The following is a 17,205-nucleotide window of genomic DNA, read 5'->3' on the forward strand; positions in this document are numbered from 1 at the left end:
CTAACAACAAATTAGCTCAAAAAGAAATAAAGAAAACAATCTCATTTACAATGTCATCAAAACCAATAAAAATACTTAGGGATAAATTTAATGAAGTAGGTGAATTATCTGTACACTGAAAACTGTAAGACTTTGATGAAAGAAATAAAAGAAGACACAAATAAATGGAAAGATATTTCATGCTCATGGATCAGAAGAATGAATGTTGTTTAAATGTCCATACTACACAAAGCCAAGTACAGATTCAAGGCAATTCCTATTAAAATTTCAAGGATACTTTTCACAGAGATAGAAGAAAAAAATCCTAAAATTTGTATGGAACCACAAAAGATCCCGAATAGCCAAAGCAGTCTTGAACAAGAACAGTGGTGGTGACCTTACACTGTCTGACTTCAAACTACATTACAAAGCTGTAATAATTGAAACGGTATGGTACTAGCATTAAACAGACACATAGACTAATGGAACAGAATCAAAAACCCAGAAATAAACCCTTGCATATGTGGTCAAATAATATTTGACAAGAGAGCCAAGAATAATCAATGGGGAAAGGACAGTCTCTTCAATAAACGGTGCTCAGAAAATTAGATAATCACATGAAAAACAAAGAAACTGGGTATCTATTTTACACCACTCATGTAAATTAACTTAAAATGGATAAAAAACTTAAACATTAGACATGATGTTGTAAAACTCCCGGAAGAAAACATACAGAAAAAACTCTTTGACATGGATCTTGGCAATGATTTATTGGATATGACATCAAAAGCAAAGTGACAAAAGCAACAATTAGTGAGGGGGACTACATCAAACTAAAAACTTCTGTACCACAAAAGAAACAATCAAGAAAATGAAAAAGCAAACTATGGAATGGAAAATATCTGCAAACCATCTATCTGGTAAGGGGTTAGTATCCCAAATATATAAAGAACTCATACAATTCAATAGCAAAACTCCAAACAATCTGATTTAAAAAATGGGCAGAGGAACTGAGTAGACATTTTTCCAAAGAAGACATCCAAATGGCCAGAAGGCACATGAAAAGATGCTCAACATCACTAATCACTGGGAAATGCCAATCAAACCTACAATGAGATACCATCTCATGCCTGTTAGAATGGATATTTTATATATATATAAAAAGACAAGATGGTGGTGAGGATACGGAGAAAAGGATGCCCTTGTGCACTCTTGGTGGGAATGTAAATTGGTACAGTCACTATGGAAAACAGTATGGAGGTTTCTCAAAAAAATTAAAAATTGAACTATCATAAGATACAGCAATCTTGCTTCTGGATATACAGCCGAAGGAAACAAAAATAGGATGTCACAGAGATAACTGCTCTCCCATGTTCACTGCAGCACTATTCACAATAGCCAAGAATGGAAACAACCCAAGTGTCCATTGACAGATGAATGGATAAAGAAAACGTGGCATGTATATATACAATGGAATATTATTCAGACAAAAAAGAAGGAAACCCTGCTATTTGTGACAACACGGATGAACCCTGAGAGCATTACGCTAAATGAATAAAGTCAGACAGAGAAAGACAAATATCGTACAATTTCACTTATATGTGGAATCTAAAGAGTCGAACTCACAAAAACAGAGAGTAGAGTGGTGGTTGCCAGGGACTGGAGGTGGAGGAAACGGGGAGGTGTTGGTCAAAGTGTACAAACTTCCAGTTATGAGTGAATTCTGGGGATGTAATATACAGCATGGTGCCCGTAGTTAACAATACTGTATTGTATTAAGAGAGTAGATCTTAAATGTTCTCCACACACACCAAAAAATGGTAACTATGTGAGGTGATAGAGGTACTAACTAACCTTGTTGTGGTCATCATTTCACAATATGTATATATGTGTATCAAATCATCACACTGTACACTTTAAACTTACATATATGTCAATTATATCTCAACCAAATGTAAAATAGCTAGCTAGTGGGAAGCAGCCGCATAGCACAGGGAGATCAGCTCGGTGCTGTGTGACCACCTAGAGGGGTGGGATAGGGAGGGCGGGAGGGAGGCTCAAGAGGGAGGGGATATGGGGACGTATGTATGCATATGGCTGATTCACTTTGGTGAACAAGAGAAACTAACACAGTACTGTGAAGCAATTATACTCCAGTAAAGATCTATTAAAAAAAAATAAACAGAAGAAGAGAAGAAAGAGGCCTAGGATAAACCCTAGGGAGAGAAAAGGAAGCTTACAAAGAATTAGAAAAAGCAGCCAGGGAAACAGGGGAGAAACAAGAAGAGTAGGCGTTGTGGTAGCTAAGGAAACAAAATATCTCCAAGAGGGAGATTGCAGTGGTGTCAAATGGTGCAGAAAATGAGGAATGATTGGGGAGGTCTTTGATGACCTTGGCAAAAGCACTTTGGGGGAATGGTGAGGGTGGAGACAAAAAGGGGAGCGGTGGGGGGGCTGAAGTCGGAGAGGAGGCGAGGTGGTGGGGCAGCTGTGGTCAGAGTGGGGCGTGTGAAAGCCAAGTCAGTTTCCTGAGTTGCCTTTGCAGTTCTTTCTCTGCCCACTGGCTCCCACCCCCGCCTCACGCCCACACACGTGTGTTCCTCTACAAATACTGCTGGTGGCAGGAGCCCCGTACATCCTGAAATTGGGTGGCAGACTTCCTAGATGTCTTTCATCCTTCATCCCTCAGGTCCACCCCCCGCAACCGCAGGCGCAAATGGGTCGTTATCCGTAGCTTCCCAGCTGGCTTCCCCAAAGCTAGTTTTGTTTGTTTCCAATTTCACACGCCACACTGCCATCAACTTTTAAAATGCAGATATGATTATCTTTTCCCTCTGATTAAATTAAGGACACTCCAGTGCGTGTAAGTTATGTGCAAATTGCTCATCATAACCTCCTAGGCTTTCCAAATTCTGGTTCCTGCCCCTCCCTCTCCTCTTGGCCAATGAAGCTTATGCTCTTACAACTACAGCTCCTCAGACTTTTTTCAAACTAGCCCTGCTCTTGTGTCTTTTCCTTTTTCCAGGTGTTTGGAAGAGTTTCTACTCATCTTTCAAGATCAGCTTCAAGCACTTCTTCCATGGTAATCCCCTCCCTGTCCACCCCATGATCACTCCTGTCCTTCATTCTTTATTTCTGTTATTGTTTGCTACCTTTTATCCCATCCATCCTTTATTGTGTTGTATGTTTACCTTCTCCAGCAGACTATCACTTCCTGGATCACAAAAACTATGGTATTCATCTTTGTATTTCTAGGATTTATGACAGTGCCTGGCATGGTGAGTGAATCTTAAATTGCTGTATCAACTACAACTAGGGGAGCAGTACTGATATTTCTGATATCTCTGTTCCTGCTTTACCAATATCAGAGGTCTGTCTGCAGAGCAATGAAGGATGTGCGCCTCATAATCACATTAAGTCCCCAGGTGTCCCTGGGCTCCAATGAGCAGGCATCCTCTCCTCAGCAGACCTGGGTCTTTTGTTCAAGTCCACCTGAGATATCAAAGACCTTTCTTCCCATTGTCAGGACCCTGGAGCTCTTTTCTTGGCTTTTCAGTCCAATCGGCTTCCTGAGGATTCTGCCCCAGAGACCCAGAGGGAGCCCCATGGCTGGGTACGAATGGGATGCCAGATGGCTACTCCTTCTTGTGCCCTGACTGTGGACTCAGGGCTAAAGGCGATTTCTGCTTCTGGGAAATATCAAAAGATGGAAATAACAAAAGCTACTGTGGCACCAGTGAGGCCAGTCTAGGTAACACTGAAAAACAAGAAGTACTCCAAACGCACCTATCTTTTACTCTTTCTTCCATCTGATTATACTTTTTCTGCTTTTATCCTGTTCATATCTGCTTTAGACCAGTTGACAGTGTGTACAAACAATTTTCTTCTTGGTCACTTCTTTAAGTAGATCACATTTTCACTTGGTCTGGGTTGCTTTAAAAGTTCCCCCATTACGCGCTATTACAGTTTAATTCTTGAATTCTGATAGCATAAAAAGAAAACGGCTCCACGCTTGTGTCCTGCTTGTGATCACTTAGGCGCGACTGAATTCCCATCCACTAAATTGATACCAATAGGAGTCACGGAAGATCGTTCTTAACAGGCCAGTCTGTAGTAACTGTTCCTGCTGTAAAGGGATTTCCACTTCATTTATATAGTACTTCATTTTTTAATGTGTTCTAAGGAATAATCCGACAGGGTCTAATTCAACCATTTCTACAGATCAGTTATTTCAAAGGTAATAACCTGCCTTATAAAGTGACTGAAATTATTGTCACCTCCATGTGGGCTTCCCAGAATGGCACTTTTTGAACGAAACAGGAACATCATTATGTACTTGGGTCACGTACTCCATGTTTCTGTGTCTTTCCTCCTTGGGCAGATAAGACTGTAAAGGTGGTAGGAAAACACAGGCAACCAGTAACGAGGGCCTGGGGCCATCATGTAAGGCCAGACTCTTTCTCCCCTAACAGCCCAAATGGGGTACACTTCGCTGCCCCACTGTGTCTAGCACGTGGGGTTCTCCCTCTCTCTGTGTGTGAGGATTATAGACTAGGGTAGGGTCATACTCCAATGATGTAATGAGGGTGGCAATCTGCTTGTTTACCTGGCCAATTTCACCCCTGTGTGGTGCAGGGCTCATGGTGAATTGCTATTTACCTGTCTACAGGTCTACTTTGTTATTCTCTTGTTTCCTACATCCCAGGCTGATTTGGGCAAAGTTATGTTTCAAAGTAAAAGTTGTCATTTACTGAATTACTCAGTAGCTCCCAAATGACTTTAAGGAAAGAATCAGTCATACTCCTTTCTGAGTGGTAACAATGAATCTTGACATAAAAGATGTGACTTCCTAAAGCCAGTGCTGCTCAGGACTGCCCCTAAGAGTCCCTTCACCAGGGCCACAGGACCCAGGAGGCCTTCAGGACTGTGACACCCAGGAAAGACACTGGCCATCTGCAGAGGTGGCCAAATTGTCTCTCGGAAAAATATTGCTCTAGGGCCTTGGAGCTTTCAAGTTTACTTTCGAGAATTCTCATTTCAGACAAACTCAGACCTACTGACTTGTGAGATTTGAGGAAAACAAAGATAATGTAGCGGAGATTTGCAGAGGTACCTAAAGCAAGTTCAGCAAGTGTCTTATTACTTTAGAAAAAGAAATGCCACGTTCTTGGGAAATCTAACTTGTTCAATAACAAATCATCCCAGAAAAATGACAACTCATGCTTAAAATGTCACAAGACTTGTTGTACAATATTCCGGTGTTGAATCATTTATTCAGTAATATTGACTGTCACCTAGAGGTTATAGCCGAAAGGAGAATATCAAATTATGCGAGATTTTATCTGTAGTGCATATGTCAAGCTCAAAAGGAAATCATATTAAAGCAAAACCAAAAGCCTTTGAATGTCTTTCTGGACACTTGGAAATGGCAAACTGCTTCTTATATTCAGATTATCATTCCCAGGTGATGTCTTTTAGGTTGATTTCCAGGTTAATGTCAGAGATGATACCACAATCCCTCCATTCAAAGACTTGCCTAGTCTTGGATTGGAAGAAGGATTTATAGTTTCCAATGCCAGGTGTGAATGAAAAATGTTATGTCATGTTAAAGTCTCTAGTCAAGTAGAAACTACAATTAAGTTTGACCCCTGCCGTGCACCAAAGGAATAAGAACTCTACTGATAGATAAAGAATCTGGCACAGGGAGCGAAAATAATTTAGTGGAGCCCAAACCCATATCAGAAATACTATTAAATAGTCATTTGTATGTAGCCCAAGGGTGAGATTAGAAAGGCCCAGAGGTGCATTTTTATACCTCTGTCCTCATTTCTTCCAATGGCATAAAAGTCAAACATGAAATGAAGTGATAAGAGTTAACATTAACATTAATGTAATTAATATTAAATGTTAACATTTTCATGTTAAGAGTTTTTTCAATCATACACTCTCTTTAGGACATAGCAGGGCAGGAGGCATGGAGGTGGGAGTGGGGTGGAAGGGTGAACTAACCTATTGAATAGAATTCCTAAAAAAATTACAGGCAAATTGGCTTCATCTCTACACACTGTCAACTAACAATGTGACTACCTAGAGGGGTGGGATAGGGAGGGTGGGAGGGAGGGAGATGCAAGAGGGAAGAGATATGGGAACATATGTATATGTATAACTGATTCACTTTGTTATAAAGCAGAAAGTAACACACCATTGTAAAGCAATTATACTCCAATAAAGATGTTAAAAAAACCAGTTCTATTTAAAATAGCATTAAAAAAATACTTAGGAATGAACTTAACCAAGAAGTCAGAAGACTTGTACACTGAAAAATATAAAACATTGGCAAAAGAAATTAAAGAAGACACAAATAAATGGAAAGACATCCTGCATTCATGGATTGGAAAACTTAATATTTTTAAGATGTTAATACTACCCAAAGTGATCTACAGATTCAATGCAATCCCTATCAAAATCTCCCAATGATGTTTTTTTGCAGAAATAGAAAAATTCATCCTAAAATTTATATGAAACCTCAGGGGACTCTGAATAGGCCAATCTTGAACAAAGTTGGAATTCTCATACTTCCTAATTTCAAAACTTACTAAAAGCTACCATAATCAAAACAGTGTGGTCCTGGCATAAAGACAGACATATAGACCATTGAAATAGATTAGAGAGCCAAGAACTAAATCCCCACATATATGGTCAAATGATTTTCAACACAGGTGTCAAGAACATTCAATGGGGAAAAGAATCTTTTCAACAAATGTTGACAAAACTGGATATCCATATGTAAAGGAACAAAGTTGGACTCTTACCTTATACCACATGCAAAAGTTAACTCAAAATGGATTAAAGACCTAAAAGTAAGAGCTGAAACTATAACACTCTTAGAATAAGACATAGGGGAAAGACACATGTCATTGGATTTGGCAATTAATTCTTGGATATGACATCAAAAGCACTGGCAGCAAAAGGAAAACTAGATAAACGGGATTTCATCAAAATTAAAAACTTTTGTGCATCAAAGGATACTACCAACAGAGGGAAAAAGCAACCCACAGAATGGGAGAAAATGTTTGCAAATCACATTTCTGATGAGGGGTTAATATCCACAATCTGTAAAGAACCCCAACTCGACAACAAAAAAAACAAACCACCTGATAACGGGGTAAGGACTTGAAAAGAAATTTCTCTAAAGGCATGCAAATAGCCAATAAGCACATGAGAAGATGTTTAATATCATTTATATTTAGGGAAATGCAAATCAAAACTACAGGATACCACTTCACACCTATTAGGATGACTGTTACTAAAACAACAACAACCCCTGAGCCAGAAAATAACAAGTATGGGTGAGGAATTGGTGAAACTGGAACCCTTGTGCACTGTTGGTGGGAATGTAAAATGGTATAGCCACTACGGAAAACAGCATGTGATCTAGCGCTTCTACTTCTGGGTGTATACTCAAAAGAACTGAAAGCAGGCTCTCAAAGATATATCTGGATAACCATGTTCGTAACAGCATTATTCACAATAGCCAAAAGGTGGAAATAACCCAAGGGTACAACAGATGAACGGATAAACAAAATGTGGTGTAATGGAATATTATTCAGTCTTTAAAAAGAAGCCAATTTTAACATCTGCTACAACATGGACAAACTTTAAAGTCATTATGCTAAGTGAAATAAACCAGTCACAAAAGGACAAATACTGTATGATTCCAGTTATGTGAAGTACCTAGAATAGTCAAATTCATAGAGACAGAAAGTAGAATGGTGGTTGCTAGGGGCTGGGGGGAGGGAGGCTGGGGAATTATTGTTTCATGGGTACAGAGTTTCTGTTTGGGATGATAAAAAAGTTCCAGAGATGGATGGTGGTGATGGTTGCATACTATGTGAATGTAGTTAATGCCACTGAATTTCACACTTAAAAATGGTTAAAATGGTAAATTTTATGTTACATATATTTACCACGCATACAAAAAATTGCAGGCAACCCTATAAGGAGGGTTTAGGGTATAATCAGTTAACGATGATAACTAGTACATTCTCTCTGATAAAGTAACACAAAAAGTCCTCTGTAAATAAGTCATGTATCATATTTTCCTTGGAGGTAAAAGTATTATATTATCTAAATATGTTCTGATTTCTAAATTTTAACCAAAGGAATAATAGAAGGAAGTTAAAAATTATTGACTTATTGTTGATTTCCCATACTTATGTTGTGAAAGCATTAGAAGCATGAATGCAAAACGTCAAGAATTAAACATATTTCCAGAATAATCGGTAGCTAAAAGAAAATGTAGCAACAGGAAGAAGTAGATTTGCTTCTGGAGAGAAGACTCAGACTTCCGAGCCTCAGGTTGTATTGAAATATCTCTGGGAATGTTGCCTTTAAATATTTATTCAGAGATGCTTCTGGGCCATTGAGGAAATGTGTTCAGGGACAGGAAAGACAGAAAAATAATTGATCAATAAACCTTTTAATTTTTTAATGTAACACAGAGTTTCTTCATAGCCATATTTACAATTTTTATGTTTTGTTTAGTCTCTCCTGTACCAGAATACAAGCTCCATAAAGATAGAGTTCTTATCTGCCTAAATCACAGGCGCCACTCTGTATACAACAAAATCTAGCATGTAGAGAACATTTATTATATACTTGCTGTATGAAGGAATAAATGACTCTCTATTTCTAACACTACCTAACACAGTGCCTTATGCGTGAAAGATAATAGATAATAAATAGTCGTTGACCTGGTCATATACGCAAAAAGAAGACTGATGTGAGTTGAGTTACAAGTTGACGACGGCACACTAGGGCTTTTGCTAGGATCTCAAGGAATAGGTATTGTATTTTACTTAAGGCTCCATTGATTGAAAGATGAACAATTATTTTAGGAAAGTTTAAGAAAGAAAAAAGTTTGCTGATTAAGCCATGACCAAACATCAATTGTAATTGTAAAATCTTTCCCATCTTGACTGCAGAGATTTTAAGAATACAAAGAATGCGCATCTTAGGATCTAAGAGATATAGTATATAACACAGAATTTCCCCTAAGACCTATTGTAATATGTCTCTCTTTTCATGGAAACCTTGGACTGAAAAGAACCCCGAAAAGGGCATTAGTCTAAATTTTCGTACAGTGCTAAGGCAAACATTTGTTCATAGAATGATGGGAATGAAATGTAGGTCCATATAAGCTCAGTTATGTTTAAGCAGCATTTGAGATGTGGAAAAAGATGGAACTGAAATGCTTTTCCTCTTCAATCCTTACTCCTTTATCAGATTCCAAGCACACATTCTTATGAGAAGAAAGAAGGAAGCAGCAGCAGAAACAGGTATGAAGGGAGTCTGGCGGGAACCTTCTAAAGACCACCTTGTACCAATGACAGGTGAGAACCCAAAGAAGATGCAGGGATACCAGCTAGGAGGCTCCCCAGTAAGTGATGCTGGTAGCTTGCACTAGGATGGTGGAAGTGGGGATGCAGATTCAGGAGACAGTGTAGAGGCAACATGGACAAGATTTGGTGACGCATTACATTGTTTTCCCTTCCCCACCCCAATCATGTTTTTTAATTGTTTGGCAAGGACTTGTAGTGATAAATGCCTTTGATTCTAAGTTTAATTTTATTTATTTATTTATTTATTTTTGGCTGTGTTGGGTCTTCGTTTCTGTGCGAGGGCTTTCTCTAGTCGTGGCAAGCGGGGGCCACTCTTCATCGCGGTGCGTGGGCCTCTCACTATCGCGGCCTCTCTTGTTGCGGAGCACAGGCTCCAGACGCGCAGGCTCAGTAGTTGTGGCTCACGGGCCTAGGTGCTCCGCGGCACGTGGGACCTTCCCAGACCAGGGCTCGAACCCTTGTCCCCTGCATTAGCAGGCAGATTCTCAATCACTGCGCCACCAGGGAAGCCCCCTGATTCTAAGTTTAAACAGCAGCACACACTAGGAAACATTCCATTATTTTAAAAAATGTATATTTGACTTAAAGTTTCTTTCAGTAGCAGAAATAACAAGATTCCCATATTTCTGAGGATATTTTTCATTTAATTAGTTTATTTTTATTTATTTATACTTTTAAATAAAATTTTAAAATTAATTATTTTTGGCTGCATTGGGTCTTTGTTGCTGTGCATGGGCTTTCTTTAGCTGCAGCAATCAGGGGCTACTCTTCGCTGTGGTGCACGGGCTTCTCATTGCGGTGGCTTCTCTTGTTGCGGAGCACAGGCTCTAGGCATGCGGGCTTCAGTAGTTGTGGCATGCAGGCTTAGTAGTTGTGGCTCACGGGCTCTAGAGCGCAGGCTCAGTAGTTGTGGTGCACAGGCTTAGTTGCTCCGCGGCATGTGGGATCTTCCCAGACCAGGGCTCGAACCCGTGTCCCCTGCATTGGCAGGTGGACTCTCAACTACTGTGCCACCAGGGAAGCTCCCAGTTTATTTTTAAATACTAAAATTTTAAAGACAGAAAGAGTTCCCAGGGTCCGACTGGCATAGAATGATAAAGGTGTGCTGTTTCTTAAAGGGCCTGGCTTCAGGGGGTATTTAGAAATGAGGGGCTTGTACCCCTAAAAACTGTCATTTGTGCTCACCGCACTGCTGTGGTCACGACCAAGTTGAGGTACCTTCTGTACGGATCCATGCAGTAAATTCTCATTGTACTCACTGTGAATTATCTATCCACCTACTGATAATCTCTAAAGTGCTGACAAAGAAGAAATAACATAAAATTCCAAGTCTAGGGGTTCTTTGCACAATTACTATAAAAGGTAGAGGTAACTGTAAGGTCGGGACCTCCATCGCCACCTGTGTCCACCTTTTTTCCTTTCCACACACTCTATTGTATTCTGACCTAGATTATGAACAGATTGAAAGATCAATTGTAAACTACAGTAAACAAAATTACATTTGTGTGTGTGTGAGATTTAAGAGTAAGATTTTCAAGAAGGAGAAGCTTGAGTAGCATAGCTCCTACTGAATTAAAATGATATAGCAAGTTAAAAACAAGGGCAAATTTATATTTTTTAATAATTCTGTGTATATAATACAGCACTTACATAGGAAGTAGAAAATGCTGGAAGCCATTCATTCCACTCTATTTCCACTGCCTCTAACTTCAGTGACATCTGACAGAGTGGGGTGGACTTTTAAAGACACAGTAGAACCAAGATCTGTAACTGGACAGAGAAAAAGCTAGCATTGAATCCTCAGCTCTAGCCAGAGGCTTATGTATGAAAAGGCTTTACAGAGATCCATATCATTGGGACCGTCAACAATTGGATTTTTTACTTTCTCCCTAATTATACTCTAGCTTTAAGATTTAGGATTCTGGCTTCTACCTCATTCCACTTTATTTTCCCTCCCTTAATTTTTAATCTTGACTTAAAAAGAAAGACTTTAAATATATTCAAACACTGAATTCTACTTGGGCTACAGCAGGTGTGTTATTTTGAAGAAGATGAAGCTCTTTGCTCTATAAACATCTGTTATGGAGTGAATTGTGTCCTAGGACGCTGAAGTCCTAACCACCAGTACCTGGGTAGGGGAAGTAAGGTCCTGCCAACACCTTAATTTCAGGCTTCTATTCTCCATAACGGTGAGATAATATTGATACATTTCTGTTGTTTGAAGTAACCCAGTTTGTGGTCCTTGTTAAGGCAGCCCTGGGAAACAGATAAACCCCTCATCTATCCATCTATTTATCCTTACGCCCATCTCCTCATTCATTCATCCATTCATTCAAATAATATTTATTTAGCACTTGCTGTGTACCAGGCAAAGTGCTAAATATTTCCAAGGAGGCAAAGAAGAGAAAGAAACGATCTCTGGCCCTAAGACCTTTTGATCTCAGGAGACAAGAGACTTTGGGACACAAGGAGGAGGGACTGACTCTTCCTGGCATGTGGAGACGGGGATGGGTGTTGATCGTGGAATATGTAACAGAAAAGAAACTTAAAGAGTGGCCTTAAGACGGTGATGGTGGAGAAAACTTGCATTTCAGATATAAGAATTTAAGATGCAGTGAAGGGAATTTACAGTTTAATTTTTTTAGCTCTAAATAAAGGAGACAGATGCCCTTACAGCCTGTGACTGGCCCAGCGTCACACAGCTAGTAGTGGAGCCAGGATGAAAATTACTGAGAAGAAAAGCTTCTATGTGCTACCCACAGTGCAGGGGCTGTACCTGCACCATCTTCCTTAGCCCTCACCTCAGTCCTCCTTTTCAAAGAAGGAATCTTAAGGTCCAGAGAGGTGATGTGATTTGTCCAAGTAAACTGAATTGTCTATTAAATGGCAGAGTCCAGGTCAGAGCTGCCTTCGAACTCTTAGGGCCCTGCATTATACAACATACCCCAGGTTTTAGAAATTCCAGATCTACTTTTCTTTCCACTCTCCCACATCTCCTTACAACAATTTATAAAAGATCACATTAAAATGAGACAGTTCCTTGTAAAGTCAATTAAAACTCCTGGAAAGAAACTAGAATTAAACATGTAATTGTGCCTTTAGGCCTCACATTCTTTTAGCCTCAATGGAATGTACTATTCATAAATCATGTGAGTGATACAAGCATATTCATGTATTCACATAAATATTGAAATTAAATTACCATTCCTATTGTCATTGCAATCGTCACAGACAATAGATAAGATTTATTTCTCTTTCAAATTTCAGAGGGAGAAAAATATAATGAAAACTATTGTTCTACATTGATGTCCAGAGTGGTTCTGATACTAAGATGATTTAGTCCCAAGAATATTTCCAAACTGATTACAGATGCATACTGATGGTCTTAGAGTTCGTATATATGTACAATTTATATGGATAGACAATAACTGAATTATTCAACAAATATTGTCATACTAGGGTAAGGGGGTATCCCTTGAAACTTGAAGAAGCAAACTGAGGACTAATAAAAGTAATTCAAACTTTACAGAGCAATAATCTATTTACAGATGCATTGTCCTAGGAGGTAAAGACAGTATAAACAAATTATAATGGTGTCATCATGTCCTGGGACTTTTCATGTTCTGGTCCATGGGGTCCAGGGGTAGGGCTGCCATGTTTACCAAAGGCTTGGGAACATACATGGGAAGGAGCTACAGAGAACTTTTGATCCTTAAGTATCTGTCTCAGTGAATCTCTGTAAATCTTCCTCCTGCATCTTCAGTGGGTGGCTTAGTACTCAGACCCTCTCAGTTCTGTTAAATGAGGCCATCTTAGCATCTACCAAACACGGGTCACTTCAAGGACACCTACATTATTGGAATCTGTAGCCAAAGGAAGGAAACCTCAAAAAAAGAAAACGAGTTCCTTTTCTGACCTCCTTGAAGCCTCCCATTCGGAAGCCCCCAACCGCGGAGGTTTTGCTCCACCCAGAGCTCTCCACTGGGTTGGCCGGGACTCTGTCACGTCTGCAGGGCGGCTGAGGCTCTTCCTGACTCTTTCCTTTCACAGGTGTCAGGCCTCTTCAGGGCCTGAAAGCTTCCTCCCTTTCATAGGCATTCTTTCCCCTTCCCCTTCCCCCTCCCCAAATTAACCTCTTGTGCTCCTAACTCTATCTCAGTGTCTGCTTTCCAAGGACTCACACTTACACCCAAGGTAAATTCCCCTCCCCTCGCCTCACCCTCTCCTTCTTCCCTTGGCTAGCCTTGGTCTTTTATTCTTCCATATACATATGATCAGTGTACTACAGAATTATTTCCATCAAAGTTTGGGGGGCTTCCCTGGTGGCGCAGTGGTTGAGAGTCCGCCTGCCGATGCAGGGGACACGGGTTTGCGCCCCGGTCTGGGAAGATCCCACATGCCGTGGAGCTGCTGGGCCCGTGAGCCATGGCGGCTGAGCCTGCGCGTCCGGAGCCTGTGCTCCACGACGGAGAGGCCACAACGGTGAGAGGCCCGCGTACCGCAAAAAAAAAAAAAAAAAAAGTTTGGGATTATAAATTGAATCACATTGAATTTAGGTGTTAATTTTGGGGAAACGGACACAATTTGTAATTATATATTTAACTGTGTATTTGCTTTATGTTTACATCTCCCACTAAACTGTAAACTCCACGAGAACAGGTATTTTGTTTATTTGGTTCACCGCTCTGTGCCTAACGCATATCCCAGTGCTGGTTCGTAACAGATACATGACAGATATTTGCTGAATAAATGAAATAACCAACATCCAAGGCTTATTACTTTAAAAGGTGAATAAAGACACTTAAAGCAGGGACTTCCCTGATGGTCCAGTGGTTAAGACTCTGTGCTCCCAACACGGGGGGGCTGGGTTCCATCCCTGGGCAGGGAACTAGATCCCGCACGCCACAACTAAGACCCAGCACAGCCACATAAATGAATAAATATCTTTTAAAAAGACATTTAAGGCAGGCAATATATGGTGAGGAGAGTAGTTGTTACTAATAACATTCTTTGGTAATTGAGCAATATATGATGCTGTTTCTTTTCTCCATAACCAATTGCCCAATACGAATGGATTTTTTTTATTTAAAAAATTCATTTTAGATATATTAGCCAAACTTGGAATACATTTACCTACGGAAACAAAATTTATAAGTCGAAGTTAGATTATTATCCTATTCCATAGTGTACGCAACTCAAAACTATATTTTGGCTTAAACAGGCTTCTGTGGCACTAATTGCTATTTGGAAAAGTACTATAATAAGAATAAAAGCATTAACCAGTTCAACTGGGAAGACAGGAGATATCAGTCTGCTCTCTCCTACCATCCCCACCACTTATAGCAGGAAAGGAAGCATAGCACAGGGAAACAGCAGGTTCAAATTACATCAGCCTCACTCAGTGGCCAAATGACCTTGCAAAACTGACCTTTCAGTTTCTAAGCCTTATTTCTGTAGTATCTGTAGTGACGATGATGTTGTCTTTCAGCTCTTGTTCTTCATTAGGCGAGCACGCATCCAACTCACCTGGAGAGATCTTTTGAACCAAAACACAAGGGCCCAGATCCCAAGCTGGGATGGGGCCCAGGTATGTGGATTTAAAAGTCTGCTCACGTGATTCTGATGGGAACTTGCTCTTATCAGCCAGGAAGGTCTAAGTTATGCTGTAGTAATAAGAAATACTGAATTTCCTGTGGCTTAACACAAAAATTTATTTCCTATGCATGTTACATGTCCCATGTGGGTTTTGGGGGGTGGACTGCTTCACAGTTATTCGGGGCTCAGAATCACAGAGGCTCTGCTGTCTGGCACATTCCCAGACAGGACAAAAGAGGAGTGTCATGCACAAGCAATTAAATGTTTGTCCTGAAAGTGACCTTCGGCACCTGCTCACAGCATTTTGGCCAGAAGTAGTCACGTGACCCCGCCTCCCCACAAGAGGGCTGGGAAGTGCCTTCCTCTGGGTGCCCAGGAAATAAAGAAGAACCTGTCTGGTGAGCAAGAGTAATGTCTACACACAGACGTTGCTAAGAATGAGCGCATTCAATTTGCTAATTAAATGAGATACTAAAAGTATGGAATTACTTATCTATCCAATATGGTAATCACTGCACATACATGGCTGTTTAAGTTTGAACTAAAACTGAATACAATTTAAATGCAGTTCTTCAATCACAGTAGCCATGTTTCAAGTCCAAAGTAGCCAGATGTGGTTTATGGCTCCTCCACGGGACAGCTGAGATGTGAAAGACTCCCACCACTGCAGAAAGTTCTGTTGGACAAGGCTGGTCTAGTCCACAGTCGGTCTCCTTCCCTGTGTGCCATCCTTTTATTCCATACCCGCACACAGCCATTAGTAGAAACTGACAACATGCTGCAACTGCTCAGGAGCTCTCCACATGAAGGGCATTTGCAAGCTAGATGATCATAAGGCAGAGAATGTAGGTAGGGGCTGGGGGAGGGTGTGGGATACATTTTCAGGTTAGCAAAGCTAATGATAAAGGGCTAAAGAAGGATAGATATACGTAAAAAAGGGGTCAGGTGGAAGACGTGTGGGTCAAAAAGGGGATAAAAATGGTTGTCAAAGCAAATCTGTAAGGATTACAATTAAGCACATCGAGAAGGCAGGGAGAATTGATTTTCCACGTTTTTACAAATAGGAATCGTATGCAGAGTAAGTGGAATAACCAACCTTCATCTCTACTGAAAACAGAATCAAAGGTGATGGGATTAAATTTGATTTATGTATAGGGTAGGATGTATTGAGTGAAAAATAGCTGATTGCAAATACTTATCTATAGTATTGTAAAATGGAAGCCGTATTATATTTTTATAGTTTGGAGAAGACTGTACCCTTTGAAAATGTGGCACAACATGGTGTAAAATTTTGCTGAATGACCTCTCGATGCCTCTTCTAAAGCTGTGATTCTATTTGGGGGTCCCTCACATATCCAGTGACCTATGATTCTGTAATTGTTTAGGACAGTGTCTCAAGTGTGGCCTGCAAGCTCCAGGAGGTCCCCAAGAACTTTCAGCTCAAACTGTTTTCCTAATAACACTGTTTTCCATTTTCAGTGTTGACACTTGCATTGAAGGTGCAAAAGCATTAGTGGGTAAAACTGCTGGGCCTTTAGTACAAATCCAGCCAGTGGGACAAATCTGTTCTAGCAGCCATTGTGTTCACTACAATGCACTTGCAGTAAAAAAATAAAAATTTAAAAATGCTAGTTTCACTGGGATGACCTTGAGGAAGCAGTAAAAACTACTAAGTTTATTTGATCTTGACCCTTAACATAGCTCTGAATGTTTTGGTGGTGAAATTGGAAGTATGTGAAAAGCACTTCGGCTGCTACAGGTGCACGATGGTTGCCTGGTGGCCATTTGAGTTTATCTCAGGGACTTCCCTGGTGGTCCGGTGGTTAAGACTCCGCACTTCTACTGCAGGGGACACGGGTTCAATCCCTGGTGGGGGAACTAAGATCCTGCATGTGATCCCACACGTGGTGAGGCCAAAAAAAAAAGTCAGTGAGCTGCAAACCCAACTAATGGTTTATTTTAGGCAACATGACTGACTGAGAGACAAACCATAGCTAGTCAGACTTAGGGATTTGGCAGGTATTTTCTCAAAAACAAAAAGAGGGGACGAGGGGAAGATGGCAGAAGAGTAAGACGCAGAGATCACCTTCCTCCCCACAGATACACCAGAAATACATCTACACGTGGGACAACTCCTACAGAACACCTACTGAACGCTGGCAGAAGACCTCAGACCTCCCAAAAGGCAAGAAAGTCCCCACGTACCTGGGTAGGGCAAAAGAAAAAAGAA

The sequence above is a fragment of the Leucopleurus acutus genome, assembly GCF_964270905.1.
Source record: "Leucopleurus acutus genome assembly, chromosome: 13".
NCBI lineage: Eukaryota > Metazoa > Chordata > Mammalia > Artiodactyla > Delphinidae > Leucopleurus > Leucopleurus acutus.